The sequence below is a fragment of the Manis pentadactyla genome, chromosome 7 (genome assembly GCF_030020395.1).
Source record: "Manis pentadactyla isolate mManPen7 chromosome 7, mManPen7.hap1, whole genome shotgun sequence".
Taxonomy (NCBI): Eukaryota; Metazoa; Chordata; class Mammalia; order Pholidota; family Manidae; genus Manis; species Manis pentadactyla.
In genome coordinates this window covers 74,228,767-74,256,240 of record NC_080025.1, presented here as the reverse complement: position 1 = coordinate 74,256,240, position 27,474 = coordinate 74,228,767, and the positions used below count along the sequence as shown (strand labels likewise).

Below are 27,474 nucleotides of genomic sequence, written 5' to 3'. Positions count from 1 at the left end.
AGCAAACAGGTATTCCAGACATCTGGTGGATGTAATTACATAAAATGCATTAAGTAATTACTGCAGTTGAATCATGACCTTCCCTAAGTAAAATACAACTCCAAATTCTTTTTCTTTGTGTAAAATTTTAGAGTTCCAAGATAAGGCTGAGCTGATCATCAGTTGAGATTTAACAGAATTTCTGCCAAGAGCTGAGTTCCTCCAACTAGCTCTACTTTTCAGATCTTCATCATTTCTCTCAAAAACAGAGCAAAGTCCATACTGCTATAATCTGGCTATGGGTTATCAATTTGATCCATGTAGGTAATGTCGAATAAAAGATAAAGGCTATATATTATTTATGATTGCTAAACATTATCAAGGGCATTAAGTTCTGTTGGCTTAAGTACTTCAGACTTAACAATCCTCCTCACCCTTTCAAAAAGGAAAAAAAGACACGGATGTGAATATGGCTTTCATATCATTAGGCTGTGAATAAGCAAAAAGGACTTGAAGAGATAATTTGCTCATGCTTTTTTTGCCTTCAAAGGGTGACTGTGATAATCCAATATTATAATTATCAGATAACTATTTAGCACAGAGTAAAGGCAACCAAAATTCCACTGAATGTGGGGTTGTCCATTTACTTATGGAAACAGAAGAATCACATTGTCTTGACTTGCAGTCTTAAGCTCTATGGAAAGACGCTTTTCCTTCACCTTGATTGGCTGCACCTGAAGCGCAAACACTGTGGGGTTCAGTCTGTTGTAGCTGCCAGACGGCTACTGGAAAATGTCAAAGATCTTCAAGTTCTGTGCTACATACAGTTTGGAGAAATAAATTATGATAGGTCTTGTAAAAGTAAACAATCATGGAGGAAAAAACACACTCGACCTATTTTCACAGCTCATGACATCTTGAATAGTTTTTTTAATATTCACTATTTTCAATACCAGTACAATTTAGCAACTTCTGCTGACTTTAACCCTTCTTTCTTTACCCATTATTTCATCTAAAGGCTTTTTTTTTCATACTTTCCACTACGTTGTAAACTCCTCAAGGGCTTAAATCAAGTTTGTGTCATTCACCACTATATTTCCAGAGCCTACCACAACACCTGCCATAGAATGCATAATAAATATTGAAAGAATGAATGCTTCTTAAATACTATTAAAAACAACATAATTTTAAGCAACATTCAGAGAAAAAAATGTATTTAGAATGCTTTTAAACAAAATGTGATGAGTAAAATGTTAAAATTTGTTACAAAAAATATTAGAAACTATTACATTTTAAAACCCTCCAGATTGATAGTGTAGACAATTTCACTGGCTTCAGACTCTAACTGTAAAAACCCAGTATCATTTAGAAAGCAATTTGCATTCCACAGAGGAAAGGTACTACAAAATGCAAGCATTATCAAGGAGCTCTTGAACCATGAAAATAATGGAAATTTGTTTTTGCTTTATTAAAGGTGATTGAAGGTTGCAATGAATTTTTACAGAGACACCGAATCAAAGAGTATAACCAAAAATCTTAAGCAGAAACTTTGCTAATAACAATTCAAATACTGGAAACATCTCTAGTTTCTTGTAGTATAACAAGAGAGACAAAGGAACAATGGCTTCTCCTCAGATCAGAAGCAGAAAGCGCTCACACAGAGATACTGAGATTAAAAACAGTGATTGAGAAAAAGAAAGCTAAAGAGGGCAGGTTCTGCACATACAGGCAGGAGAATCCCCACACTTTGGTTACTTTGATGAGCTGTTCTATCAATGTCAGCTGTTCCCTACCAAACACCTATTACACCCCCAGTAATGAGGAGAGAGTGATTCAAAATAAGCACATACACAACAAGCTATTTGAAACAATTCAAGACAATATTCATGAAGTGAAGGAAAGTGATGCAGGTGTGTTTAGTATGTATGGAGAGAGAATTATGAAAGTTGGAGAGCAATGAGGTTGAGGGGCTCATGGAGGAAACAGAACTCCATCTGGGGTAGGGGATGCGTGAATGCACACACGCATGTACAAACATTCCACTCAATACAAAGGAAACAAAAAGCACCTCTCACTTGTGTGCTGAGGCTGGGTTTCACATCCATTTTCTCTAACCTTCACAACCTAATAAATATATGTCCACTTAGCAGATGAGCAAAATGAACAGGAGGCATTAGCTCAATCAGGTCACATAGCTAGAAAGTTAGAGGAGACCACATTTCAAACCTATGATTATCTGGTGCCAAAGTCTCTCCCTTTTTCACACTTTTAATACGAGCAAAGCCCAAGATGACTGTAAGCCTCTCTACAGGTACTTCCTCTCTTACACATGGGTTTAAAAAAATTAAAAGGCAACTTTAAACACATAATCCTAACGGCTCATGGATGCAGAGCACCTACTCCACACCAAAGTCTATGGTAAGTACTTTATGCGTTAGCTCATAGTATCTTTGCATTTGTATGAGGAGGTACATATGATTTTACAGATAAGGAAACTGAGGCATGGAGTCATTAACAAACTACCTGAGGTCACTGTTCTAATAAGTCCCAGGGCCTTTATAAGATTATTCCACACCATTCCAATCAGGCATTCAAATGAGAATCACCCCAATTGCATAGTGGAGTTCTTTAAATGCCCCAGGCAGGTCACTAGCTTCTCTAAGGTCACCTGACCTGGGCAGGACTTGTGTCTCACTGGCACAGCGCAGCACACGTACTAGTCCAGATTCTACCACCTAGAGACTCGTTCCACTTTGCAAAGTTATTTAGCTTCTTACGGTCTCAGCTTTGACAACTGTAAAATGAAGACCTTATGATAAACGTAGCAGAATTTCTTCCAATTCTAAATGTCTGCAGCGTAAATTGACAGCCTTGCTCTATACCAATATTCCTAACTACTAAACACAAAAAAACTGAAATAAGAAAAAGAAAGAAATCTGGGTATGAACAGTGGCCTAATTTGTAGATGAGTAAACATAAACTCAGAATAACCTGTATGAGCAAAATATATCATCTCTGTTCTGATCACCCCAAAGTTAACAGTTATTTTTATAATTTCTCTGAGTTAGAATCACAGGCTTAAAGTATTCCTTAAAGTACCTATAAAATTGATTAAAATAAACACAGAAATCTTTTGTCCCCAGTGAAGTGACCTCATGGAGGTAAGTGCCAACTTTTCTTACTCCAGCGCTGAAATACAATTTTGTTATTCTTTCCTGGAAGTGTTCTAAGACTCTTGCCAGACACAGCTCTAGCAAATAGCATATCTAATCCTTCTGTACTGCAGGAGAATGCTCTAACGCCCAGGGCAGCTGTTGCAGTTGCTCAAAATCCCGCCTGGAGCAGCTGGAAGCACGGCCCTGCTGTATGAGATAGAGCAGTCCTTTGAACACAAGCACCAATCCATTTCTAACCTCCCAGACCTTCAAGTGGCAGCAGAAGGCTCAGTCCCAGCAATAGCGACTCTAGTAACACAAATCAGGCTTTCAAGTGAAGAACGCTTAGTGAAGTCCTAGCACACAAGGGTTAGAAATCCTGTAAACCAGTCACCAAATAGATACCTTACAGTTATAAGACATGTCATAATAACGTATGTAGTAACAGTGAGAGTTTGGGTCTGCCACCAGATACAGAAGGCACATGGTTAAATACAGGGTCATCTGAGTATTGGGAGTGCAAAACCTTGTCCAGTTAAAGGCCCAAGTTCATCCATAACACCAGCAAGCATTTCAAAGAATTTGTAACAATTCCAAAGACCTTGTAACACCAGGTTCTAAGAGCAAGAGCACTAGGACCTCCATATGCAGCTGTGCAGGCTGTGCACTGCTCAATTCCAGGGGGTGCACTTGACATAAACTATGAGTGCTGTCCTGTGGGGCCATGCACTGCAGCACCCCTGCTCAGCACAATTCTAAAGCAGCAAAAAAGCTAGAAAAAAAGGAATAGCAGCCACAAGTACCTTTTGCCAAAAGAAATTTTGCAAAATATATTGGTTTATAATTTCAACTTGAGTAGACCTCAATAGGCAAATCTAAAAATTTTCAAAGGAATCCTGTAGCAGACCTTGAATTCAGTTCATCTGTGTCTGAACAGTTTGTCAAGAATGGTTTCAGAATCCCTGGGAAGTGAACCAATGACCAACGTCTGTTCCATCTCTTGATGCCAAGTGCTATGGCTGAGGACACCTCACACAGTGGCTTCACTTCATGCTTTTGCCAGTTGCTGCTTCCTCACATTCAGAAGACACTGTTTTGTACCTGGACTGTAAGAAAATATTCAAGAAACAAGAGCATTTCCACCTAGTTGTTACATTCACCAAATATGTGAAGGGTAAAGGTTAGTGTGCATTTCCCCAGTAAGCCAAATAGTCAAATTTCACTAAATCATCCAACTAAGGGAAGGTCTAGAAGTTCAGAATTTATGGAAGAGTCTAAACCACAGAGCATGTTAAATGAAAAGGTAATACTTTTCTGTTACTCGAAGAGAATCAACCTAGGGTTTTGAAAGTCCATTAAATTGGTTAGTTTTTAAACTGCAAACTAGAATGAAAACATGCACTACCTATATTGTATTACACTGAACTTTTTTGTGTGTTAAATATCGATACATGTAATTTTACCTGACAGTCTGTAAAATTTATGACTCCAGAAATTCTCTTATGTCTCCCAATTGTACCCCACACAGTGCTACAAACACATTAGTAACAGTTAACACTTAATGAGTACTTATCAGGTACCAAGCATGAATCTAAGTATTTTATGTGTATTCATACACTCGGTCATCATAGCAGTGCTATGAAACAGATAAGATTATTTCATTCATATCTTACAGAAGACAGTGAGGCTCACAGAAGTTAAGTAACTTGTAAACAGAAGAAGTTAAGTAGTTAGTAAATAATAGCGTCAATATTTGAATCTAGGGAGTCTGATGCTAGAATCTATGCTCTTAGCCATCACAGTATTTTTTCTCAATATTCTACATACCTAATAAATAATGCTGGAATGTTCGTGCATGAGTCCTTCATTACGGAAGTACTTTAAACCACTCTCCTCTCCTAAATAGGTCAAACATTTACTTTGTCACTGATGCCATGAATTTCTTTAAAAATCCTATCTAAAGCTCAGTCTTTATCCGATATTCCACAAAAGTTTCCTAATTAGTGGAGTCCAAATTAATATGGTTGTGCTATTGCTATAAAGAGTCAATTCAAGGTTCATCCTTGGTGAAAAATGCACCATTCTGGTGACTGATGCTGATAATGGGAGAGGCTGTCCATGTGTGAGGGCAGGGGGCATATGGCAAAGCTCTGCACCCGCCTCTTTATTTTATTCCTCTCTATTTTATTTATATCTCAATTTTAATCTAAAAGTACTCTTAACAAAAGTCTTTCAAGAAAAAAAAGTCAACCCAAAGATTTACACACACACACACACACACACACACACACACACTCCCTGGTGCCAGGATTCCACCACCCCATCCAAGGACACGGGACAGCTGAGTTCTTCCTGAATTACTTGAAACTTTCCCACATCCCTCTCTATAATTCTTGCAGCCTTTTCCTCTTTTCTGCCTTGTACCATTATTTGCATAAGCTCCCTGACAACAAGAACAACATATATACTTTTATGGTCTCCTTCCCACCTCATATAGAAAATATACAATAGGAAATATTTGAATGAAACAGGAGAAATCAGGAAAACATCACAAGTGTGGAGACTCTTATCCCAGGATTTTTCTGCCTTTTTAAGGCAACTGTTCTGTAATTCAGGGTAGTATTCTGGCAGATCAAAGTACATCATAACCTTAGTTTAATAAGACCACTTCTGGCAACATTCACAGAGTTAAACTACGTGTACTTTTAAAAAGTAGTTTCAGACTTCTGTCATCTCAGCAAGAAATGTCTATTTATTGAACAACAACAAAAAAGAATATTGCCTTAAAATTCTGCTGTTACTTGCAGACAGATCAGCAGGGAGGCACAGAGTCCAACCCTTTAGGGTTTGAACACTAATAAGGCCTAGAAAGATGCCATAACCAACAAAGATTATTGTCCTACTTTGGATTCATAAATTTTCCCCAAAGCGATCTTTAATACTTACTCAAAAGGGCAGATTCTTGTTTCAACTGATATTCTAGCAACAATCCCACTGTTCACATTGTGGTGGGAATACCATTTATATAAATACCAACCTACATATTTTTCTTCAAACAAAAGTATGAAGAAAGAAATAAGGATACTGTCATGTATTTTTTAATACCAAATGTATGTGCAAAAATTGGAAAATAAGCGTTGATTATTTTTTTTAATGTTTAACGTGGCACTAAATGAGAGTACCAGATCCACTATTATTATTGTCTTGAATCTACACTCCACTGTAACCCTAATTCACTAGTAGATAAAATGAAGAATCCATCACATTTATCAAAAAGAAACTACCCCTCCTCAGAAATGCTAAACACAGTTACCAAATGACCCAGCAATTCCAGTCCTAGGTCTATACCCAAGCAAAATGAAAACAAATGTGCCCACACAAACCTGTAGATAACTGTTTATAGCAATACTATTCAAAATAACCAAAAGGTGGTAACAACCCAAATCTCCACCAATAAATAACAATATCTATCAACCCAAATCTCCACCAATAGAATAAACAAAATGTGGCATATCTACATACAGAGTATTATTCACCTATAAAAAGGAACAGACTACTGAGACCTATGTCCACAAGGATGAACCCTGAAAGCATTATGAAAAATGAAGAAGCCAGCTGCAAAGACCAATAGTGTATGATTCCATTTACATGAAATCTTCAGAATAGGAACAGCTATAGAGAAAGAAGGTAAGATTTGCGGTTGCTAGGGGCTCAGGGGAAGAGATGGGCAGTGCCTGCTAGTGGGCACAGGGTTTCGTCTAGAGTGATAAAAATATTATAAAACTTCAATCTAATCATGAGAAAACATTGGACAAACACAAACAGAGAGGTGTTCTACAAAATAATTGGTGCTACAGTTAGATTCTGTGGCAAAAACAAAGCACACACAGACGAGCACTATGACCTCGGCTGAGTTACTTGTGCTCCCTGGACTCCTTGTGAAAACGGGAGCTCACGGGGCTGCCATAAATCACAAAAATTAAATGCCCGCTCACACCTCCTGCTGGATAAATTTTTATTTTTGTTGCTACTGCCAAGTATTTAAAGACATTAAGATGGAAGTTAAGATAAGCCTGTAGTCACCAAATGACTCACTGGTGTTTGCTGCCCAACAGAGTAGCCACTGGCCACATGTGGTTATTTAAAATTCAGTTCCTGAGGCCCATGAGTCATATTTCATGTGCTTCACAGTCACAAGTGTCTAATGGCTACAGTACTGGACGGCACAGATCAAAAAACGTATCAAAAAGATGAATTTCTATAGATCTAGAACATTTTTACCACCACTGCACTAGAGATCTAAACACACCTAAGTGAACTATTACATGCTAAACTGTACAATCCAGCTTTAAACTCTTAGATCTAGCTTAAGAAACTGTTAACATCAACTAGTGAAAGTTCTGTCAAGTCAATAATAAGACGGAGGGAAAAAACTAAGCTGATGAGTGGTCACTAAAAGTATTTGTAAAATGTATTTCAGACAAAAAGAAACAAAAATAAATCAAACTGCAACTAAGGTCCTCATCAGTGAATGGTCTGGGCTGTTAAATAACCATTTCCAAGTGTAAAACTATGATAGTCTCCTATTATTACAAACTGATAAGGAGAAGGAACTGAGTAAATGAGTAGCAGAGATCTCTGAACTCAACCAGTTTGTGACACCAATTTCTCATCCATAAATTATATTTTTTAGAAAATATTTTTAAATATCTATTTCTTTTCAACTTTTTCTAGTTTACTTTCTAGTTTTACTCTTCCACAGAAGAAGTCTTAAATCTCCGAAAGCAGTGAGATATTGTTGTATTTTAGTTAGCCACTTTCTATGAAACAGAAGAAAATGTTTCATAGATATAAAAAATCTTGCTTTCTGATTTTTACTAATAATTTGTAAGAAAGTAGAAAGTCATTCCTCAGCGCTTCTCACTTATAGTATTACACTAGATGCTCTGAACTACATGGAGAATATTACAGACTGGCATGATTCCATGAACAGGCAGAACCAGATCAAGAAGCTTAGTTTAAGTGCTCTTCACAAACAAGAAGGAAAGGCACCTGTCCACTTTCATTTAAGTTGAGAAAGATTCTGGGCCACTGGGTAGGATGTCTTTAGGTTCAGATACCAAAATGGTGATGAGTCCAAATTTATGATGGAATATTGAATAATAATTAAAACACTCCCCACTGTAACTGAAATGCTTTCACATCCAAGATACATTATCCCTAAGAAGGAGCTAAATGGAGTCATTGGAAGAAAAGAGCAAGCATTTGGCTTTAAAGTGAATGCACTTTTCTTGCCTTATTCCAGCTGGAATATACCCAGTAATTATGTCTGGAAGTTGCAGGGCACTTTCCCCTGGGAAGCTTTAAGTGCTTTAAAAACATAGGCTAATCCACCTTTACAATATCTGCAAGCAGCAGAGAGAGGCTTGGTATACTCTCTAACACAAAAAAGTTGAAGTTCCCTGAAATGACACAACTCGGACTTGGGTGAGTGAAGATAGGAATTTTTATGTTCTGGCTCAGCACCCACATACACTGAACTAGAAGATTTCAACAGACCACTAGAAACTCTAAGGGTGTTTTAGCATGAGTCAAAGCCTCTGAAGAAAGGTTGGCAAATTCCCAGGAGGTCAGATCCCTTGGCAGAATTACTGGTGACCACAGGAAGTCTAGAAAGAATGGCTCTTTGCTTAATCAAAAGCAAAGAGGAGCCACATTAACATCCCAAAGATGTGTTCATACACTAAATATGCATTTGTAATACGTTTACCTTCCACAATCTGAAATAAAAGTCATCAGTAATTTGCTCATATAAAATTATAAAACACATAAATATTTTATACTCGATTTATTGTGTCAGATGTTCAGTTTGTATTTCAACTCTAGTTCCCAGGTCAAACCTAAGTAAGTGACTAATTAAGCCTTGGTATATCTGGCAAGGAAGCCAGTATATACCCTTAGCTCTGACCATTTCAAAGAAACCCCTTTCCAGGATAAGAGACTGGACTTCACAACCAGAATGAGTAGTTTACTCCAGAAATAATTCCTTTTCCTGAGTTTTCTTTTGATGTTATGCCCTTGCCTTAGTGCTTGCCTAATCAGCCATGCCATTATAATGGGGTGAGAACTGAACACTGGCAGAGCCAAAAACTATTATTTTTCCTGGCTTTTAAAAACAAAAACCTCGAGAGGGGCGGAAGATGGCGGCGTGAGTAGAGCAGCGGAAATCTCCTCCCAAAACAACATATATCTATGAAAATATAACAAAGACAACCCTTCCTAGAATAAAGACCAGAGGACACAGGACAATATCCAGACCACATCCGCACCTGAGAGAACCCAGCGCCTCGCGAAGGGGGTAAGATACAAGCCCCGGCCCCGCGGGAGCCGAGCGCCCCTCCCCCCAGCTCCCGGCGGGAGAAGAGCAGGCAGAGCGGGAGGGAGACGGAGCCCAGGGCTGCCGAACACCCAGCCCCAGCCATCCGGGCCACAGTGCAGGGCCCTCGATACTGGGAAAACAGGGCAGCAAGAACAGTGAGCAGGCACTGGAGGCTGGGCGACAGAGGACATAAGAAAAGCGCGCGACCATTTTTTTTTTTTTGCTTTTTTGCTGCTTTGTTTTGGCGAGCGCTTTTTGGAAGTCTTAAAGGGACAGGGACACCAATATTAGGGAAACAGGGCAGAAAGACCGGTGAGCAGAGGCCTGAGGCTGGCACCGGAGAATAAAGAAAAACGAACGACCACCTTTTTTTTTTTAATTAAAAAAAATTTTTTTTCTTGTTTTTTTTTGTGGTCGTTGTTTTGTTTTGGCAGGTGCTTTTTGGAAGTCTTACAGGGGCAGGGCGGGCCACTTAATCCAGAGGTAGGGAATCCGGGATCTCTGGGCACCCTAACCCCTGGGCTGCAGGGAGCAGGGAGGCCCCTTACGGAGATAAATAGCCTCCCAGCAGCTCCTGCTCCAACGCGACTCCACCATTTTGGAGTAGCTGCCCGAGCCAGGCCACGCCCACAGCAACAGCGGAGATTAACTCCATAGCAGCCGGGCAGGAAGCAGAAACCCTGTCTGCGCGCAGCTGCGCAGCACAAGCCACTAGAGGCCGCTGTTCTCCCAGGAGAGGAGGGCCACAAACCAACAAGAAAGGAAGTCCTTCCAGCCGTCACTCGTCCCAGTTCTGCAGACTATTCCTATCACCATGAAAAGGCAAAGCTACAGGCAGACAAAGATCACAGAGACAACACCAGAGAAGGAGACAGACCTAACCAGTCTTCCTGACAAAGAATTCAAAATAAGAATCATAAACATGCTGACAGAGATGCAGAGAAACACGCAAGAAAAATGGGATGAAGTCCGGAAAGAGATCACAGATGCCAGAAAGGAGATCGCAGAAATGAAACAAACTCTGGAAGGGTTTATAAGCAGAATGGATAGAATGCAAGAGGCCATTGATGGAATTGAAATCAGAGAACAGGAACGCATACAAGCTGACATAGAGAGAGACAAAAGGATCTCCAGGAATGAAACAATATTAAGAGAACTGTGTGACCAATCTAAAAGGAGCAATATCCGTATTATAGGGGTCCCAGAAGAAGAAGAGAGAGGCAAAGAGATGGAAAGTATCTTAGAAGAAATAATTGCTGAAAACTTCCCCACACTGGGGGAGGAAGTAATCAAACAGACCACGGAAATACACAGAACCCCCAACAGAAAGGATCCAAGAAGGGCAACACCAAGACACATAATAATTAAAATGGCAAAGATCAAGGACAAGGAAAGAGTGTTAAAGGCAGCTAGAGAGAAAAAGGTCACCTATAAAGGGAAACCCATCAGGCTAACGTCAGATTTCTCAACAGAAACCCTACAGGCCAGAAGAGAATGGCATGATATATTTAATACAATGAAACAGAAGGGCCTTGAACCAAGGATACTGTATCCAGCACGACTATCATTCAAATATGACGGTGGGATTAAACAATTCCCAGACAAACAAAAGCTGAGGGAATTTGCTTTCCACAAACCACCTCTACAGGACATCTTACAGGGACTGCTCTAGATGGGAGCACTCCTAGAAAGAGCACAGCACAAAACACCCAACATATGAAGAATCGAGGAGGAGGAACAAGAAGGGAGAGAAGAAAAGAATCTCCAGACAGTGTATATAACAGCTCAATAAGCGAGCTAAGTTAGGCAGTAAGATACTAAAGAGGCTAACCTTGAACCTTTGGTAACCACGAATTTAAAGCCTGCAATGGCAATAAGTACATATCTTTCAATAGTCACCCTAAATGTTAATGGGTTGAATGCACCAATCAAAAGACACAGAGTAACAGAATGGATAAAAAAGCAAGACCCATCTATATGCTGCTTACAAGAAACTCACCTCAAACCCAAAGACATGTACAGACTAAAAGTCAAGGGATGGAAAAACATATTTCAAGCAAACAACAGTGAGAAGAAAGCAGGGGTTGCAGTACTAATATCAGACAAAATAGACTTCAAAACAAAGAAAGTAACAAGAGATAAAGAAGGACACTACATAATGATAAAGGGCTCAGTCAAACAAGAGGATATAACCATTCTAAATATATATGCACCCAACAAAGGAGCACCAGCATATGTGAAACAAATACTAACAGAACTAAAGGGGGATATAGACTGCAATGCATTCATTCTAGGAGACTTCAACACACCACTCACCCCAAAGGATAGATCCACTGGGCAGAAAATAAGTAAGGACACGGAAGCACTGAACAACACAGTAGAGCAGATGGACCTAATAGACATCTATAGAACTCTACATCCAAAAGCAGCGGGATATACATTCTTCTCAAGTGCACATGGAACATTCTCCAGAATAGACCACATACTAGGCCACAAAAAGAGCCTCAGAAAATTCCAAAAGATTGAAATCCTACCAACCAACTTTTCAGACCACAAAGGCATAAAACTAGAAATAAACTGTACAAACAAAGCAAAGAGGCTCACGAACACATGGAGGCTTAACAACACGCTCCTAAATAATCAATGGATCAATGACCAAATCAAAATGGAGATCCAGCAATATATGGAAACAAATGACAACAACAACACTAAGCCCCAACTTCTGTGGGACACAGCAAAAGCAGTCTTAAGAGGAAAGTATATAGCAATCCAAGCATATTTAAAAAAGGAAGAGCAATCCCAAATGAATGGTCTAATGTCACAATTATCGAAATTGGAAAAAGAAGAACAGATGAGGCCTAAGGTCAGCAGAAGGAGGGACATAATAAAGATCAGAGAAGAAATAAATAAAATTGAGAAGAATAAAACAATAGCAAAAATCAATGAAACCAAGAGCTGGTTCTTCGAGAAAATAAACAAAATAGATAAGCCTCTAGCCAGACTTATTAAGAAGAAAAGAGAGTCAACACAAATCAACAGTATCAGAAACAAGAAAGGAAAAATCACGACGGACCCCACGGAAATGCAAAGAATTATTGGAGAATACTATGAAAACCTATATGCTAACAAGCTGGGAAACCTAGGAGAAATGGACAACTTCCTAGAAAAATATAACCTTCCAAGATTGACCCAGGAAGAAACAGAAAATCTAAACAGACCAATTACCAGCAACGAAATTGAAGAGGTAATCAAAAAACTACCAAAGAACAAAACCCCCGGGCCAGATGGATTTACCTCGGAATTTTATCAGACATACAGGGAAGACATAATACCCATTCTCCTTAAAGTTTTCCAAAAAATAGAGGAGGAGGGGATACTCCCAAACTCATTCTATGAAGCTAACATCACCCTAATACCAAAACCAGGCAAAGACCCCACCAAAAAAGAAAACTACAGACCAATATCCCTGATGAACGTAGATGCAAAAATACTCAACAAAATATTAGCAAACCGAATTCAAAAATACATCAAAAGGATCATACACCATGACCAAGTGGGATTCATTCCAGGGATGCAAGGATGGTACAACATTCGAAAGTCCATCAACATCATCCACCACATCAACAAAAAGAAAGACAAAAACCACATGATCATCTCCATAGATGCTGAAAAAGCATTTGACAAAGTTCAACATCCATTCATGTTAAAAACTCTCAGCAAAATGGGAATAGAGGGCAAGTACCTCAACATAATAAAGGCCATCTATGATAAACCCACAGCCAACATTATATTGAACAGCGAGAAGCTGAAAGCATTTCCTCTGAGATCGGGAACTAGACAGGGATGCCCACTCTCTCCACTGTTATTTAACATAGTACTGGAGGTCCTAGCCACGGCAATCAGACAAAATAAAGAAATACAAGGAATCCAGATTGGTAAAGAAGAAGTTAAACTGTCACTATTTGCAGATGACATGATACTGTACATAAAAAACCCTAAAGACTCCACCCCAAAACTACTACAACTGATATCGGAATACAGCAAAGTTGCAGGATACAAAATCAACACACAGAAATCTGTGGCTTTCCTATATACTAACAATGAACCAACAGAGAGAGAAATCAGGAAAACAACTCCATTCACAATTGCATCAAAAAAAATAAAATACCTAGGAATAAACCTAACCAAAGAAGTGAAAGACTTATACTCTGAAAACTACAAGTCACTCTTAAGAGAAATTAAAGGGGACACTAACAGATGGAAACTCATCCCATGCTCGTGGCTAGGAAGAATTAATATCGTTAAAATGGCCATCCTGCCCAAAGCAATATACAGATTTGATGCAATCCCTATGAAACTACCAGCAACATTCTTCAATGAACTGGAACAAATAATTCAAAAATTCATATGGAAACACCAAAGACCCCGAATAGCCAAAGCAATCCTGAGAAAGAAGAATAAAGTAGGGGGGATCTCACTCCCCAACTTCAAGCTCTACTATAAAGCCATAGTAATCAAGACAATTTGGTACTGGCACAAGAGCAGAGCCACAGACCAATGGAACAGACTAGAGAATCCAGACATTAACCCAGACATATATGGTCAATTAATATTTGATAAAGGAGCCATGGACATACAATGGCCAAATGACAGTCTCTTCAACAGGTGGTGCTGGCAAAACTGGACAGCTACATGTAGGAGAATGAAACTGGACCATTGTCTAACCCCATATACAAAAGTAAACTCAAAATGGATCAAAGACCTGAATGTAAGCCATGAAACCATTAAACTCTTGGAAGAAAACATAGGCGAAAACCTCTTAGACATAAACATGAGTGACCTCTTCTTGAACATATCTCCCCGGGCAAGGAAAACAACAGCAAAAATGAGTAAGTGGGACTATATTAAGCTGAAAAGCTTCTGTACAGCAAAAGACACCATCAATAGAACAAGAAGGATCCCTACAGTATGGGAGAATATATTTGAAAATGACACATCCGATAAAGGCTTGACGTCCAGAATATATAAGGAGCTCTCACGCCTCAACAAACAAAAAACAAATAACCCAATTAAAAAATGGGCAGAGGAACTGAACAGACAGTTCTCCAAAAAAGAAATACAGATGGCCAACAGACACATGAAAAGATGCTCCACATCGCTAATTATCAGAGAAATGCAAATTAAAACTACAATGAGGTATCACCTCACACCAGTAAGGATGGCTGCCATCCAAAAGACAAACAACAACAAATGTTGGCGAGGCTGTGGAGAAAGGGGAACCCTCCTACACTGCTGGTGGGAATGTAAGTTAGTTCAACCATTGTGGAAAGCAGTATGGAGGTACATCAAAATGCTCAAAACAGACTTACCATTTGACCCAGGAATTCCACTCCTAGGAATTTACCCTAAGAATGCAGCAATCAAGTTTGAGAAAGACAGATGCACCCCTATGTTTATTGCAGCACTATTTACAATAGCCAAGAATTGGAAGCAACCTAAATGTCCATCAATAGATGAATGGATAAAGAAGATGTGGTACATATACACAATGGAATACTACTCAGCTATAAGAAAAGGGCAAATCCAATCATTTGCAGCAACATGGATGGAGCTGGAGGGTATTATGCTCAGTGAAACAAGCCAAGCGGAGAAAGAGAAATACCAAATGATTTCACTTATCTGTGGAATATAAGAACAAAGGAAAAACTGAAGGAACAAAACAGCACCAGAATCACAGAACCCAAGAATGGACTAACAGGTACCAAAGGGAAAGGGACTGGGGAGGATGGGTGGGTAGGGAGGGATAAGGGGGGGAGAAGTAGGGGGGTATTAAGATTAACATGCATGGGGGGGTAGGAGAAAAGGGAGGGCTGTACAACACAGAGAAGGCAAGTAGTGATTCTACAACATTTTGCTATGCTGATGGACAGTGACTGTAAAGGGGTTTATAGGGGAGACCTGGTATAGGGGAGAGCCTAGTAAACATAATATTCGTCATGTAAGTGTAGATTAGTGATAGCAAAAAAAAAAAAAAAAAAAAAAAAAAGGGCAGTTCCTGTGTGGTAACCTCCAACGAGTTCTACACAAGGGTATAAAGGGCATATAAAAGTGTAGGCAAAGGGTCTGTTTGTGTTTATACAGAGGATCAAAGCCTAATTGGGCTACCCCGAAAATGAACTAAGATACGATATGAAAAAGAACTTCCAACATCTGCACCCTCTGGAAGACTCATGCCAGAAGATGATCATCAAAAAACCCCAACAAAGATCCACGCACTGCTACAGCTGTAGATGCACTCATCCCACCAGTTCCTGGACCTGCCATGGGAATGAGGAAGGAGATATCGAAGCTGGCCTGTGCATACAGTAAAACAACAAAATTGGACTGGATCTATACTGTTGGAACTCAACCAAGAATTTGGAGAAGTGCAAATTGTAGCGCTCCAAAGTCTTACAACTACAAACTATTTATTGTTAAAAGAACATATGGCATGTGAACAGTCCCCAGGAATGGGTTGTTTTAATTTGTCTGATTTCTCTCAGACTGTTCAAGTTCATTTGGACAATATCCACCATATCATAGATAAGTTTTCACAAATGCCTAAGGTGCCTAACTGGTTTTCTTGGTTTCACTGCAGATGGCTGGTAATTACAGATATGCTTTGGTTATGTAACTATACTCCTATTATGTTAATGTGTGTGTGCAATTTAAGTAGTAGCTTAAAACCTATACATGCTGAAGTTACTCTACAAGAAGATATATCAAAGAAATAATCAATCTTCCCATGTTTTCTTCCGCCTGCTACTTCTATAGCTTTTCTTCTTCCTTCCTAATTACAACCCTTAAATAGAATTCGTGCCTCATATCAAATTTACCGAGTATCATAATTCTTCCAAGTGGTAAAGATACCTCAAGACAAATGCTGGGCATAGAAGCCACAGGGCATAAATATGCAAAGAAGTAAAAAGCTAACTTTTTCAAACAATAAGGCTTCTCTCTCACTTACCAACTTCACATTTCCCTGTATGGCCCCGGAAGATGACTGGTTAGCCAGAGACGGGTAAGATTCCTCAAGGGAGGAACAACCTAAGACAGGCACAGTCGCAGGGGGGCCATCAGGTGAGAAATTGGGGATCAACAGAGGTGAGGCTTAGAACCTCACCCCCCCTGTTCTGAGAGAAATCTTCTGCATACGTGGATGTTTTATTGCCCTGGTCTAGCTTGGATTAACACATAGTCTACAGGCACACACCTGATCATCTACATGTGCTCTCTTACAACACTAAACTATGTTTTCTACCTTTATCTTGTATCTACCTACCACTTCAGCATTTTATTAAAAATAATAATAATAAAGAGAGAAATGTGGTATCCACATATAAATCAAGTATAAAAACCAAATGAGTATTCATATTTGAACTGACTGTTTATAGTTCATAATGCATGAGCAAAACCGAAAGTTTCTGTGATGACTGCCCTTGTACTGTTCACTATGTAACTTATTCATTATGTAAGAATTTGTTCTACATGTAAAAACTTGTTTGTTATGCCTCAGAAGATTGGAGACTGACAAAAATTAGGCTTGGGGTGGAATAATGATTGTGCATTGAGCATTGACTCCCCTATACAGAATTTTATTGTCGTTAACAACCATTTGATCAATAAATATGAGAGATGCCCTCACAAAAAAAAAAAAAAAAAAAAGGACAGACTTCCAATGGTAAAATAAATTAGTAACCGGGATGTAAGGTATAGCATAAGGAATATAGTCAAGATATTGTAACAGCTTGGTAGGGTGATAGCTGGAACCTAGAATTATGTATATAAATGTTCTACCACTGTTTTGTACACTTGAAACTCATGTAATGTAATACTGTGTGTCAACTACCCTTCAATAAAAAATAATAATTAAAAAAAAAAAAAAAAAAAACCTCATAGAACTTCCCAAACTCCACTTATATCTTAAATCCTGGGACACCAATGCAAAGCTACGTACAGACAAAACCCACTCACAAATGTTTATACCAGTCTTACTCATAGTTGCCAAAATTTAGAAGCAACCAAGATGTCCTTCAGTGGGTAAATGGTTAAATAAACTGTAGTACATCCATACAATTAAATATCATTCGGCGATAAATGAAATGAGCTATCAGGCCACAAAAATACATGGAGGAACCTTAAATACATATCACTCAGTAAAAGAAGCTGATCTGAATGATTCCAACTATATACGACTGTAGAAAAGGCAAAACTATGGCAATAGCGAAAAGATCAGTGGTTGATAGAGGACCAGGGGAAGGGGAGAAGGTGTGAACAGGTGGAACACAGAAGACTTTTAGGGCAGTGAAACTATTCTGTACGATGCTGTTAACAGTGGATACATGTGTCTTTATACAACTGTCAAAACCCATAGAATTGAACAACACAGTGAATGCTAAGGTCAAGTATGACTTTAGTTAATAATAATGAATTAATACTGGCTCATCAATCATAACAAATGTACCACACAAATGCAAGATATTAATAATGGGGAAATTGGGGGTGGAGGGTGTGAAGAGAGAAGTAAGAGGTGATAAGAACTATTTTCTGTAAGCCAAAAGTTGCTTCAAAAAAATAAAAATAAAATCTATTAATTTACTAAAAAAAACACTGATAGACCTTATGTAATTTAAATCCAGAGACACAAGTAGAGAATATTATTTAATTGACAGATCTTATGGTAAATTCACCTTTTTAGTGAATATGTTGAGCTCTAAAAATCACACTTCCAATTAGTCTATTTTTTAAAAAGACTTTATACCCTCCATGCTGTTCTTTTATTAAACTAAATAAAGATGAGTTTTCTCAAAATTCTGACCAGGGGGATAGAGCTAACGTAGAGGTAGAAAGAATAAGCAACCAATTTGTGAATCGCTGGCTCTCTTTTGCATTGGGTAATCAACTCATTTCATGTGCTAGATTTCCTCTTTAGTCATTCTGCCTCTCAAATACATTACGAGTTTTTTCCGTTATTATTAATCAAAATTTTAACTATATCCCAAATTTCCTGAGGGCATGGACCATGTCTTAGGTACTTGGAACATTCTGCCCAAGGACAGTGACAGAGGGAGAGGGAAGACCGCCTTACAAGGATTTCCTTGTATACCAGTCTCAACAGGAAACACGTGATGCACTCAGACTGGGTATTATACATTCAAACGGAGTTTGATCAAGAGGCAACTTTTAAAGTCAGGGTAGGGTAGTGTTACTAACAAGAACATAAGGAACCTACCCCCTTAGTGCTGGAAAAATTGATTCCTGGAATTCAGAGACAGACACAGAGAGGGGAGGGAGCAAATAGGGAGGGCTACAGAGTCCTCTGGCCTGGACCCAATGGAGAAGAGCTGCAGGAATGAACACCCAATATTCTCCACCTGCCCTGAGACCTCCTGATTTCTTCCCATTGGTCAAATCTGTCTGGACGCTGAAGGGCAAGGGTATTTACTGGTGTAATTCACACAGGTCAGGCCCCCTGGGCACAGAGCAGGATGGAGAAGGGATGCAGGAGTGTAAATAGAAGATATCCATACACCTCAGAGCACACACACATACAAGCGTGACACAAGTGCACACAACTTTCACTTCTACCCATTATACGCTTCAGACTCAGAACTACCTAGGTTCAAATCCTAACTTCTTTATCTTCAGGCAAGTGATTTAACCTATAACCCTTAGCTTCACCACTTACAAAACAGTATTAACTAGAGGAAATGAATGAAAGTTTTAAGGATAAAATGAGAAAACAAAGTGTTTACAGCCTGTATCCAGGAAGCGCTGTTATTATATGCCCCAAAACACTCAAGTACAGTTTCTAACACATCACCTTACACTTACTTTTGGCCCTTCAGATGCTTAATGAATGTGTTCTATATCCCCAGGTTCAGAGTACAGTCTTTCAACACAGGCAAGAGCTGGTTCATCTTAGTCCTCTGCTGTCCCCCATGCACCTACCCCCGAGAGTGCTGAGTAAACAGGGCAGCAAGGTAAATGTTGACTGAAGACACACACGACCCCTCTAATAAAAGTAGAAAGGCTTAATTGATTTGTTAACTGGTGGAAGCACCATTAACGAAATCACTAGCTGTTTTCCTCTGGTCTATAAAATGTCCACTTCATAAGATAACGTAACCATGCTTCTTCATGCAGGAGTTTTTATATAAAATTCGAGTAACTCAGCAGACATACCTTCGCAGCAAGTACTTCCAATTTTAATATATACGAAGTATGAATCATTCTAATTGGGGATAATAAGAAAAAAGGGAACTGGGAATAAAAAAGAAAAATAAAGCAGACGGCAGAGGAGAAACAGAAGTCTTAGGAAAGACAAACATGGGATGGAAGCGCGGTCCTGCAGTTACCCACCAGCGCGCAGTGCCTGGGGGGAAGGAGGCGGCTCCACGTGCGTGGGGGGGAGGCCCGCGGCCGCCCAGGCAGGGACTGCTAGCGCCACGGGGGTACAGTACACACTCCTTTGTGTTGGGAATGAATGAGGACGGGCTGGGACCCAAAGATAAACTACTCTGGCATCCCGGGTAAGCCCACTCGGCCTCACTGAGTCCACCGTGGAGACAAGGCAGTAGATCCTGGAGGCCCGCTCATGAGTACAGAGCCTTAAGATGGGGTCAACGACCACGAGCACTAAGCAGCAGAAGAGCGCTGAACATTTGGACAAAGAACCAGATGAAGGGCAGTAGCCTCTAGCTATGACCTTGCAAGAAAGAAAACCAAACAAAGCACAAACAGGTCTCAGTAATTGTCAGGGATGACGTATCTAGAAACCTGAGTAACTTTCAGGCAGTGGGAATGCAGCCATTAGGTATTTTAAATGGTAGAGTGTTAATAGAAGAAATTGATTACATACGTGTTGGGAGACTGAGAAAGTAAAATGGGGACACAGAGATAACCCCGGTACTATAACTGCTAGAAGCAGCTACAGCCTCAGGGCCGCAGAAACAGAAGGGAAGATGTGGGGAGACCAGAATCGTGATGCTCAAAGGCCAAACTGGGCACGGGGTAGGGGAAGAGGACACACAGAGTGTAATTGGTACTCAGACCTTGGTTAGGGGCCATGGCAAAGCTGGTGTCGAAAATTCCTCAAGAATTTACAGCCTAGAGCTTTAGCTGCCCCAGGGGAAATGCTGACGGGAGCTGAAAAGAGCAAAGTCCTTTCTCCCCCTTTCTCCTACATTTCCATCTTTCGCCAGTGTCTCCAACTGCCAGAAACCAACAGGAATCCAGCTGGCTAGGAAATCTGGGAACTGTATTTCACATAGCTCCAGCCCGAGCCTCACAAAGCCAAGTAGAAAATGGTGAGCTTGAAGCTGAAAAAGTTTGATACCCACATTTTCTTAGGTTTTGACTTCCTGGACTGAGAGCTCTCCAATAGGCTTTCCAGGAACCCAGCGCTGATTTTTGAGAACTAGTAAATGTCATGAAGCTTTCCTGACTAAAAATAAGTTGGAATATTTCACTAGAACTCCTTTCCTCTGTCAGGGTTATAAATCTATTTTCTATTCATTTGGGCCAGAAATTTCATAGGATAGAGCATAAAAAAACACTTATAATTGAGAACACTGCCCAAATGCAACAATTCTGTCCGACAAAGGAAAATTCTTCAGAGATTCCCAGCATTTCTAAAAGCTGTTTATATATCTCCTAATTCTCCTGCACGAAGAGTTGACCTCTGTATTGGGATGAGATTTGAGGGACCCTGAGAGGAATGAGTGTATTTCATTTTGAAGGTCAGAGAGATGTGAATTAAATCATCAGGGACTAGTGGGTAGTCAGTGTCCAGGAAACCAGAGATCTGCCTCCTACTCACACTCTTGTGTGGTCCCCTCCCATACTGAATAAGGATGACCTGGGTGACCAATAGGATCGCGCATCAATGACCACGTGTGACTTTCGAGCTCATAAAAGGCACTGAGGCTTCCATCTTGCTTTCTGTTCAATTACTCACTCTGGGAAAAGCCAGCCCCCAGAATGTAAGGACATTCTCTGTAGCACTAAAGAGATGGTCACGTGGCAAGGCACTGAGACTTTCTGCCAACAGCCATATGAGTGAGCCAGGGTGTGAACGCACCCTCCAGGCCCAGGCCAGCCTTCAATTGACTGCAGCTCCAAACATCTTTACTACAACCTTGGAGACACCCAGAGCCAGACCCACCCAGCTAGGTCACTCCCAAATTCCTAACCTACAGGAACTCTGAGAGAAAACATATGTTTATTCTTATTTTAAGGCATGAAGCTCAGGAATAACTTACTATGAAGCAATAGGTAACTAATATACCCTCAAAGAACCCTCCTTTATATTCTCTCATTCCATAGTCAAATGGACCAGATTCACTTAACATGCATTGCTTCTGGTTCCCTGATTGGGCCTGAAAGAATCTTCTCACTTCACTAATGTGGTTTATTTAAAGCGTCCAGCTGCTCCCAACCGTCTCTATCTATTCCACTATTCTTTTAACATATCTTGAATTTTCTGTCAACTATAGCCAAGAGAGGAATTAGACACCCCTGAGGTTTTAAGCCCCCTCATACTAGAAGCCTTTAAGCAGATGATCAAAGGTTAGAAAATGTTTCTTATACCAATTGGAAGGGGGGATTAGATGACTTCCAAGGTTTCTAATAACACTAAGAAGGTTCTAATGATGCCGGGATTCTTGTTTGCAGAGTCAAAGAATGAACTTAGCAAACACCCAAGGTAGGACAGCCAGGGTAGAGGCTTTTATTTAGAGATACAGTGAGAGAATACACCCTGGGACAAGAGAGCCTGGGGTGGTGTGTTGTCTAGGGGATTTATAGGCAGTTGAGGATTTGGGGGAACTGAGGGCTTAGGGTGTGGACTTGTACCACCCACCCTGCCCTCAAGGTGGGCTGGGTTGTTGTCTGTTTGCTAGGGCTGTTTACAGTGAAGTCAGGGGCTATGCTGAGATACCTGTCTTTATTTGCGGAACACTCAAACATTCTAGGCCAAGTTGCCTGAAGATGTCTATATTCCTAGTCTGTATCTTTACCCTAGAGAATTAGTGTGACCTTGACTTTGCATAATGCTTAACACAGTTTCGATAGGGACTTCTTTACATTGTTACATTGCTCTGACTGCAAATATCCTGCCTTGCTTTTTCCGGAGGCCCTCACCCTACTCTGACTACACCCAAGGTCCCTGTCTCACTAAGACACAAGTCTCTGGGTGTTCCTTCCAAAAACTATAGTAATTCTCAGGTATAACTAAATACTGGAAGTAGCCTGGAGTGCACAAGGAAAAAAAGGAATTAAAATGGTTTATAAACTTAAAAAGAAATGACACTCAGCCTAACTAGTATTTAAAGCAATGCAAATTTAAAGCAACTAGTAAAAGCATTAATTTTCACGTGCCAGATTGGCAAAATCTACAAGTTTCAGAAACACATCAGGGCAAAGGATGGAGAAACAGACATTGTGGGTGGGGTGTGAATCAGTGCTTGGTCTTTGAAAGGCAATTTGGCAGTTATTAAAAATTTAACTGTACATAGCCCGCATGACTTCAGCACTTTCAGTTGTGAATAAAACTATCTCTTCACCTCTATTTGCAAAGACAAAATCCTATAAATGACCTAAATGTCCACCAATTTTTAAAAATGTGTAAAAATAAATTGCACAGCAATCATACAATGCACAGCCAGCAACCTACAAACAGCATGAGCTGGATCTATCTGCAGGATATGAAACACCCTCAAGATATACCATTAGGGCGAAAGAAAAGATAATGCCCCATTAGTATAAAAAGGGAAGGGAGGGAGGACCTATAAGCACAGAAAATGTCTGGAAGGAGTTTTAAAAATGCTATTCATAGTTGCCTCTGGGGAGGGTAATAGGGACTTGGAAGGACTTTTTACTGTATGCTCTTTTGTACTACATGCATGTTATGTTTGTATTTTTTTTTTAAGTAGGGGTAAGTGCTTAATATGAAGAACAAAAGAAAAAAATAAAGGCTTAAGTTTCAGCTATTTTTCAACTAACTTATAATGCAATCCATCAAAGTAGCCAGTCTGGCTTTGGGATCAAGACACTCATATACACATTCAACCATTAAAAATCATCTTTGAGAGAAAAAGGGTCCTTCACACTGTCAGCGTGCCTCTCACTGATTAAGGAACAAGAGCTCTCTTGCCATCTTCATGCAAACCACTAACTCAAGGACTGGAGGCATCCACAAGATGAACATCTTCCTGCCCTAAGCTTTGTGAATCACAAAATGTGATGGAATTGCCTTTCTTTGAAAGTTTAGGAAAAGGCAGTGTTAAAGAAATAAAAAGAAACTGGCATTCCTTTTACTAACTGGTGGGCATTGCCCAGAGCAGCCAAGTGCTGTCAAAATGCTGGCCGCTCCTACCACTGCCTCTACCAGTACATGTCAGATGGGATTTTCTTCTCCATTGACCAAACCCTTTCTTCAATTAAGTGAGTACTTTCCAGATTGGTGATCAGCTTCAAAGAAGTAGGGTAAGTGGCTGTTAATTATTCTCAGTGTGTGTGACATAAAAGGGAAATCGAAGTAGGACAAGGAGCTTTCAAAAAGAACACTCCTTTCCTCTTTTGGCCAATATGTTAAAGATGAGACCTTTACCTCTTAAAATGGACCTGCATTTGCCAAAAGGTAGGGGGGCTTTTGTTCATCTACCTATAAATAAATTACAGCTATCTAAAAACATTCATTTAAGTGTTATCAAATATGGATTATGACCTAATAGAAAAGGAGGGAAATACCCAGAGTTTTCCTAATAAATTATTTAAGCAATGCTATCATGAGAGTAGATAGAAAACTGCCCATCTTTACCAACCTCTTCACCCAGATGTTCAGATTCTTTTTCAATTTTAAAATCAAGAGATTTTAAATAATTTGAAGGTTGTTTAAAGGGAAATCCTTCTTTAATAATTAGAAATAAGATTTATTTGCAGACTATATTATAAATCAAGCACAGGCCCACAGTTAGATCTCATAATCAAAACACAATGCCTGAAGAACCAGGGACTTACATACCAAGAAAAGGCCAAGTGCCCCAAGTCAGAATATGCTGAGAACCCTACAACTACAATAATTGGTAGGGAAATATATAAACATGTTAAAAAGGACACAGATAACCCCTATCTCCACCTCTACACAATGTAAATTCCATGAAATCAGGACCCTCATCCTATCCTACAAATGCCTGTCACATGGCAGGTGCTCACTAAAATAACAGAAGCTTATTTTTATAAAGGCATCTACTTTCTCCACTAACAGGTAGGATATCTGAAGTCATTAACTATCTACCTTGTGGTTTTTGACTATTGTTTATGTAAAAATAAAAGCTAAGTTCAACTGAAATTTTCAAAGTAACATGAACATAGTTACATTCTTTTATTTTGATGTGTGCCATATGGAAATTTCTTAATTCATAAAATTATGGATTTGGCTTATCCAGCAGTAGCAAAATCTGGTTTCTGAAAGTGGTTACATAAAAATGTCCTGTTACATTTTTTTAATTCAATAAATTGTAATACTTATCCATGCTTATCGAACATGTAAGTACATTTTAAATTAAATAGGCCTTTGGTGGCCAGTGCAGAATCTGATGGCCACTCTGGGCTGCACTGCCCAAATGTCCATGAAATGTTGCTCCACAGTGAGTCACTAGGGATGCCCCAGGAAGTGGTCTGAGAAACCTGAGGGTAAAATTAAATGGGTTTCTTCCCTAAAAGGATTCCTGAGAGACTGCAATACTAAGTGTGCATCTATGAAAAAGATGACATAAGTTTCTCAAGCTTATTTGACCCGGAAATACTTTGCAATCTATGTGTGGTTCCTGTTGGGTCTCCTTTCCCCCACAATACATAAATGAACTACAGAGAGAGCTGTTTCCTCTAACCCAGCATAAGCTCAATGGGGATATACAAGTTCCCCTCCCAGCACTGAGACCTGAGAAAAGTTACTTCATCATTAAAGATATGACCTAACTCATACTTTGCTATAAGGAAACCCAAAATTGAGTTAAGCAATTAATAACTGTTTTGATTATTATCATTTCTGTCTCAAAGTGCTTGGGCAGCCGCAACAAAATAACAGACTGGGTGACCTAACAGAAATTTAGTCTCACTAAATTAGGTTCTGGAGACTGGAAAGTTCAAGACCAAGACCTGCCAGGTTCTGTGCCCACTCCTACTCCTTGAAGGCTCTCCTCCTGAAGGCTTGTGGATGACCACCTTTTCCACTGTGTCCTCACATGTAACTGACATAAAGGCCCTGTTTCCACATACACTCACATTATGGGTTAAGGCTTCAGCACAGGAATTTAGGGGAGGGGGGGGTCACAATGTTATCTCTCACTTCTTAATATCTACTATATTGCTGAAAGATTAAAATCTCAAGCTGTTGAGATGTGAACAAGTTTGTCCCTCTACTGCTGCCACAGATCCATGGAGCATGAAGTTGTTGGTCTGGCTCTTTCCATGAAATAAATTAAGCCATTCTACCCTGAGAAGATGTACAAGCAAAGAGAAATGGTCCTCTGGCTTCCTGACTCAGCCCAGCCGTCAGGATGATAGCAAGCTGTGTTATCATAAAGGGGTCAAACAGGAGAGCGCTTAGTTGTGGGAAATAGGAGCTCCAGATACATTTTACAGCTTTTCACATCATTTAGCGGGAAAACCACTTTCAGAAACCAGATTTTGCTACTGCTGGATAAGCCAAATCCATAATTTTATGAATGAAGAAATTTCCATATGGTGCACATCAAAACAAGTAATTATAATCCTATGTGATGAGAATATAAAGGATGAAAAGTAACTAAGATAAAAAGTCAAAGAACAGACTAAAAGAAAATGTCAAAACATAAAAACTAACATTAATATTAATATTTGATGGCATACAAAGGCTACTATAAACAATAGCTGCATGTACTAATAAGTAAATAGGAAATGCAAAGAAGCCAACAACTCTTAAGCCAGAGGGAGCCTCTGGGAACTCCTTGCCCACATCACGGTGTTGGTGCTTTTCTGTATCTCAGTCTGCTCAGATGCCCTCGCTTTGAACGTCATCATCCTCCAGGCAAAGGCCAGCTCAGCTTTCAGTCTTCACATCCATATGACGTCCCATCCTATAATGGCCTCATTCCCCCCAGATTCCTCCTCAAACATCATTTTAAGCTTTGATTGAAGTCCTCATTTACCTAATATAATTATTACCCCATGAGATGTGAAATTTTTTTGAGTGCATGGGCTAACCATGTCTTTCTCATCTTTGTATCTCCAGTCTCTGGCACAAGTCCTGACATAGATGGGTATTCAGTAAATGCTGACTAAATAAACACAAATTACATTATTCATGAGGCAATAATAGGAAACAAACACAAGTTTAAAAACGATGTACTTAGTCAAAGAAATGCAACTTAAAGCAACTTTTACTATGGTAGGGAACACTGTACATTTAACAAAACAGCAAAATTTTATTTTAAATGATAAAAATTGGTTCAACCTTTCAGAAAAGTAACAGCAAAACCTATTAAAAATCTCAGCAATCTATCCATTCCTGAGAATCAGTTAGAATTTTATCCAAAGGAAATAGCCAATAGAAAAAAAAGTAGTATACAGAAATGTTCATTTTTTAAGATACCAAAATATAAGAAAGTCCTTATGAAGGAGGAGAATGAGCAAAGTTTCCTACATCAACTCAATGAAATATTATGCAACCAAAAAACTTATAATTTAAGACTGCAGAAATAATGTGCATTTTTCTTAATTCTTAAGGTTCCAGGTGGAATAGTTCATCACAAGTTTATGTAAACAATGCAAAATATGCCACTTCTGGAACATTGCAAACATTTTTTAAAATAAAACTATTAATTATTTTTTAAATAATTCTAGTGAGGTGTATTCCACACACTATACAGTTAACGCATT

General features: G+C 39.4%; 1 protein-coding gene across 3 annotated transcripts in view; it reads right to left on the bottom strand.

Moving 5' to 3' along the window:
• CDK14 (cyclin dependent kinase 14) overlaps positions 1 to 27,474 on the bottom strand; it is a 701,998-nt gene that overhangs the window by 618,212 nt on the left and 56,312 nt on the right. The window contains exon 3 of one of the 3 annotated variants that reach the window (XM_036911782.2): positions 4,164 to 4,240. The exons of the other annotated variants lie outside the window; for them this stretch is intronic. The gene's annotated coding sequence lies outside the window, so the exon portion shown is untranslated. The remainder of the gene's footprint in view (positions 1 to 4,163; positions 4,241 to 27,474) is intronic. 3 annotated transcript variants of the gene reach the window in all.